The sequence below is a fragment of the Notamacropus eugenii genome, chromosome 2, assembly GCF_028372415.1.
Source record: "Notamacropus eugenii isolate mMacEug1 chromosome 2, mMacEug1.pri_v2, whole genome shotgun sequence".
Taxonomy (NCBI): domain Eukaryota; kingdom Metazoa; phylum Chordata; class Mammalia; order Diprotodontia; family Macropodidae; genus Notamacropus; species Notamacropus eugenii.
This window is the reverse complement of record NC_092873.1, coordinates 196,303,171-196,309,692: the sequence shown is the minus strand read 5'-3', so window position 1 is coordinate 196,309,692 and position 6,522 is coordinate 196,303,171.

Sequence of the window (6,522 nt, the reverse complement as noted above, 5' to 3'; positions counted from 1 at the left end):
ACATACTGACCATACAGGTTTCATAAAAATGATCTCAATATTATTTGTACCATTGTACAACTCTAGTATAATTCCTCAACAACCATGAAAACATTTTATTTGCCTCCCACCTCATTGAACCTGATAGTGTTCTTACCATGGTATGTAATTGTTATTATTTCTTTTTTTCTGCAACAAGAATTCATTCTTGTTATTAGCTTATGATATCAAAGAAAACCAAACGAACCTTTTTAAACAGTGTTTTGACCATTTTAACTTAACAGGATTGTATTAACTTCAAATGTGTGCTGTCATGGACAGACTCTAAGGGAAATGCCACCTTGAAAGTAACAAGGAAATTGTGTAATCCATTTTTGTATGAGGGAGAGTGCAATTTGTTTGATTTGATTTACCACAACAAGTTACTTAACCTCATTTTTAGGGATACTACATAGTGTAGGTCTTCAAAATCAAGAGGAACTAGATACAAATCCTAAGTCTACGCAGGCAATTTTCCAAGACTACATACTTTACAGAAAAGGTACTGGTCTGGAGAGAGAGAGAGACAGAGAGAGAGACAGAGAGACAGAGAGAGACAGAGACAGAGACAGAGACAGAGAGACAGAGAGAGACCGAGAGAGAGACAGAGAGACAGAGACAGAGAGAGAGACAGAGAGACAGAGACAGAGAGACAGAGAGAGACAGAGACAGAGACAGAGAGACAGAGAGAGACAGAGAGAGAGACATAGAGACAGAGACAGAGACAGAGAGACAGAGACAGAGAGAGAGACAGAGACAGAGACAGACAGAGACAGAGACAGAGGCAGAGAGACAGACAGAGAGAGAAACAGAGTGAGACAGAGACAGAGAGACAGAGAGACAAAGATTATACATATTGTATCTGTATGTTTTATGTATGTATGTGTGTGTATATATGTTTATATATACATACATATGTGTGTGTATGTGTGAGTGTGAAAAAGATAAAGAAACACACAATCCTTATTCCAAAGGAAGGTTCAGTGTATTCTGCTGTCTGCTTACCAGGCTATTTTGAGAGAAATACACAAACTTAACAGTTTAATTTTTTTTTAAATAACCTCATTTTTAATATATGCTTCAGTAGTTCAGTGGATTCAGGAGCTCATCAATGTGAGTATTCTCTTCAATAGTATTGATAATACCCTATCAATGTCTTATTATCTGTTGCAATCCTTATCCATCTCCTCCGGTAAATCTTCCATTAAATCTTTAGCTAATGAATAGGAGGCCTTTCTCTGTGTCTTTTTTCTTAAGATGAGTACCAGTGTAACACTGTCCATCTGATATTATAGAATGACAGAATTTTTGAAATGGAAGGGACATAGAAGATCAAGTAGTACAACCTATACCTAAATTCCTTCATTCAGACTTTGCTTGACTACCACCAATAGTGGGAAACATTACTCCAAGACATAATTCATCCATTTTTGAGTAACTCTAATTATTCGGATTTTTTTTCTTATATCAATCCTAAATTTACTTTTCATAAATTCTGCTTAGTGCTCTTGATTATTTTCCTCCATGTCTCTTTCATATGATAGTGCTTCAAACAACTGTCACCATGGTCTTTCAAGCTGTTGCACCTCTTAGTTAAGCATGCCTGATTCAGTCTGCTTCAAATGGAATGGTTCTACCACTTCAGAAACGCAGAATCTAAAAGCTCAAAGGGATCTTAGAGACTATATAATTAATCTTGTACCTACTTTATGGAAAATCTTGTAAAAAATAAAGCTAACAAATAGTCCTGTGTAGCAGTAAGCACCTCGACATATGCAGGAGGGCTGGCTCTACAGGTTCTTACTTCTGCTTTTCTAAAAGAAAAGCATCTTTTGAGGGGTCAACAATCTGTTTGAATTACATTCATAATCAGAGAAAATACAAACAGAGAAATAAAGACCAACAGACGGGACTTCTGTCTGACAATAAGCGATATATACAGATCAACAGACAGATCCAACTATCTGACCATTACATACATACATAGTTACCAGAAAGAGAAACACTGATATCTGGGTTTTCAAAGCAGGGGGAGAAGGGTACAGTTAACCAGAATATCACCTGGCACATGAACCTTGTTCCAAGCCCCCAAAGCAAAACCTCACCTCAGAGTATATATACACTTTTCAGAGCAGGAGGGCATGACCCTTGTGACCCAGTGCCTCATTAATTAACAAAAGGTGTGGTTTTTCCTATAAAACAAGCCTCCCCTAATCAAGCTCCCCTTAACAGGCTCCAGCTGAGGCCTGTTAATGGACTGGGAAGATCTTTAACTCTAATTAACATCCTCCAACCTGTGCTTAATGATTTCTGATAGGGGTCCACTGATCAATATAGTTTTATTGTTTTGTTTTTGTTTCTAGGAATGCTAACAGATATAGGACTACCTAATTTTATCTGCTATTTTACATATCAATGTCCTTTGCTTGGACTAGCATACTGGGGTCACAAGTTAAGCTTTCACCAGACATTTTTGTTTTTACCTCTTTCACTGCACTTCACTATTTTGTGAGGCAACTTATTATTTTCCATAATTCTTAGAAACATTTTGCAAATAAGTTTATATAATAAACCAGTATTACACTTGGCTGTGATACCATGTACATTAATTACTTTCTGGCCGAAACAGTCTCTGATGTCTTCTTATCTTCTCTCTCTAACCATGGCTTTATAAAAAGTTTAACTTCTTGTCAATGTCCTTCCCTCTATCCATTTGACAGTTTTTAATATTAACAGTTTATTCAAATGGATCATATTGGAACTGTCATAAACACATGGGTATTCTCATTTTTCCTTTTTCTTATATTTTGCTATTGATTTTAAGCCTTATTGTTGACTACCAATTATGTCTTGTCTGTTTGGAGAAAATTAGTTTATTTTTTTAACATTCACTGTGTATCATATCTTATAATTGCACAACTTTCATCTTTGACAGAGATTTCATAAAAAAATGCTTGAAACTCCTTAGATTTTAGGTCCATTATTTTCTTAATCTTGAACCATATTTGTAAAGATCTTTCCTTTTCCCACTCTCCCTTGTGACCACCTTCTCATTTCAGTGACCAAATATCAGTGTGGTTTGGAGGAACTTGAGTCTTTTTTTTTCAGAATTTTCCTAACATTTTATAATCTAAAACAGATGTTGGTGTGAAAGTTGCAATTTTATTCATACCTGCTTATTGCTATCATCAGTACTCCAAAACAGAGAAAACCAAGTATCATGAAATGATGCTTCTTGCTACATCAGGCCATAGTAAAACCAGGTCTGCTAACAGTTTTTTTCATAATTTACCAAGCAGAACTTGGGAGCCATGATTAGGTTGACCAGAAATTGTTTTGTCTTTTCGTTGTATTGGTAGTTACATTGTCAATATTAATATGGTTCTTTAGTATGGTTGAATATGTACTACTTTCATCTCATCAATAATCAGTTAAAATTTATACTTAACTAATGTATCTCTGGTTATGCTTAAATTCAACTATATTAATTAATGAACCACATTCATTATACAACTTGATATATCTACCTATTTCCTATAAATATATTTCAAATAAGTGGACAGAGTTTTTACCTGCTGATCTTAATTAGGCTCTTAAATCTTACCAAAGCTTAAAGATGTTTTCTAGATAATACTAAGAATTTAATATCTTATTATTCATAATGGTTTGATTTTTAAAAAGTGATGGAAAACAACCAACTAATGGGTTCTTGGGTTTCTGGGTTCCTATATAATCAGAAGTGTTCGACTAAGTATTTATATTCTTGGGTACGACTTCATAGCTGAGAATTCAGCAGTGTAATTCTATTGATAAAGGTTGATCCTTAAGGTTGGTAGAGGTGAAAAAAATATATATTTTTCTCCCATCCTGGAAGGTGTGGAAGACTATAGGTATGAATTACTTGCATATATCATAGGATGTTATTGGTATGTTAGTTTGGCTAACCTGCTTTTTATTTCTCTTTCTTTTTTAGTTTGTCACAAGAAGTTATGGGACAGCCAGGCGGCACAGAGATTAGATTGCCAGACCTGAAGTCAGAAAGAATCATCTCCTTGAGTTTCAAATTTGGCCTCAGACATGGACTAACTGTGTGATTCTGGACAAGTGCTTTAAACTTGTTTGCCTCCGTTCCTCATCTATAAAATGAGCTGGAGAAGAAAATGGCGAATCGTGTCAGTATGCCAAGAACACCTTGAAAGGGTTATGTAGAGTCAGACAAGACTGAAATGACTGCACAACTGTTCTCTGGGTAGGAAAAAGTGATGTTAAAAACAAAGACATCAATAAAAATAAATGGGGGTGTTTTGCTAATTTAATTAACATAAAAGTTCAGTCTAGAGAAAATAATCCCCTTGAAGGCTATAGGGAAAAATCAGTAAATAGTAAACAATCTTCTGCATTTTTTCTTCCCTCAGGAAAGCAAGTTGAAATAATACCACTGGAGAGAGGATTTGATAAAGACTAGAACTACAGGATAGAGATAGGGACCAGATGTATAATTAATTCATTAGCATAGGTAGGTAAGGAGTATCCTCTATCAATGCAGGTTAACATCTTCTCTGCAATTTTTAGCCTTAGAAAGTTTTGTTTTTTTTGTTTTTTTTTTTTTAACATTTTTGTGTCATGAACCCATTTGGCACTGAGAAACTAGGTGACCTGGAAAAAGTCACATAGATTGTATGTATCAGATGCAACACCTGAATCTACATCTTTCTGATTTCAAGACGGGCTCTCTATCCATTATGCTAGACTGATTCTTCTAACCATACTCATGGAACAAGAAAACATTTTGAAATGGAGGGCTGTAGTACTATTATAAAGATGCTTAAAGTATAAAAAGTGATGTATCATTAACTCAAAAAAATGATTGTTCTTTCACTTGTGTACTTTTCTTCTATCAATTAGCAACTTTAGAAATACTCTGCCTGTTTGTTTCACAAACATAACTGAGGGCAAAGAGTAGATTCTGTCATTGAAAATCTGCTCTGAAGCTAGTTTGGCCAAAAAGCAATCCTTGCACATATTGAAGGATGCCTGTACACCATATTCCAAATTTCCTCTCTTCTAATCCAGCTACAAGCTCTGGATAGTGTTTTGTAATTGACTCTTTGTTCACAGTCAAAGATATACTATGAATGAAACCTTTGATTACAACCCTATCCTTTCCCATTAAGCACATGTGCATGCTCTTACTTTCCCATTACTTCTTCGTGACACGAACAGAGCCTCCCTAAATGTGGCTTCCTGTATGCCAATGAAGATAAGAGAATATGACAAAAATGCAATAAGGGCTCTGGATAATCAGGTACATTTTAACAGCAGTTCATAAGAGTGCCTTACCAAAGTGCCCTCCAGTATTATACAAGCCAATAGTCAGAGAGTCTCCAACAATCAGCTAAAAGCCTGATTAAGCAGGTAAGGCTTAAGCAAACATTTCAAATCTTCCTCAGATTGATCCTTGAAGTTTGTGAGTGTATGAATATCCTTCCTTCTTTCACAGACAACTAGCCCACAGAGAGATTGAATTAAATCTCAAATGCAAAAAGCAGAGCTATCAATGAGGCTGGAAAGTAAGTAATCGGAAGGCAGAGTTCCAGCAATCAAAGCAACAAATGCATGATTTAGAAATTGAGCCTTCTGGCACACAGGTACCTAGTGCCTACAAAATCTCCATGTACACAACTGAGCTCTACTTCTGCCAGTGAGTTGTGAGTATATGCCCATATATTTCAAGAAATTCAGGAAGGGCAAGCTCAAAGTTTATTTGGTTGTTTGGTAAGAGAAGCAAGATATAATAAGCTGGCTCACTCTGTTTTGGTATCTTGGGAGATGCAATTTGACAAAAACAATGATAAATGTAGATACAGTTCCAAAGAAAGTAGGTTTGCTTTTTTCTTCCTAACTCCATTGCATATAGTCAATTTCATGAGGTTTTCGCTGAAATATTAGTTTGAGACTTAGAATGTGAATATTGTATTTAATAATAGTCCCCTTGATTAATTCAAAGATGGAAATAAAAATCCCTAGATTTTTCTCTACTATAGATGTGCCACAAATCTTATTTTTATTCATACAAACTCTTTGGGGGAATGGCACCCTCGGACTTTGAAACAAACCTAGAAAGAGCAATACTTTTTAAAGATATTTTAAAGATATTTATATATTGAATGTAATTGAGTATTAACTACTTACATCAGCTAATCAGAGCAGAACCTGTCTAAAGCCATTCCAAAATAAATACAGGATGGGACAAAGGTTAAAAGATTATGGTTTTAGAGTTGGAAAGGACTTAGAGGTCATCTTATTCAAATATTTTACAGATAAAAAAATGAGGTCCAGGGAGACTGTGAGAGAATAATAAAAGCTACTATTTATATAGTGCTTCAAGATTTACAGAGATTTACATAAATTTTCTCATTTAATCTTCAGAACAAATCTGTAAAGTTGTTGCTATTAATATCTTCATTTTACAGATAAATCAATTTGGGGAGATAAAGTGACTTG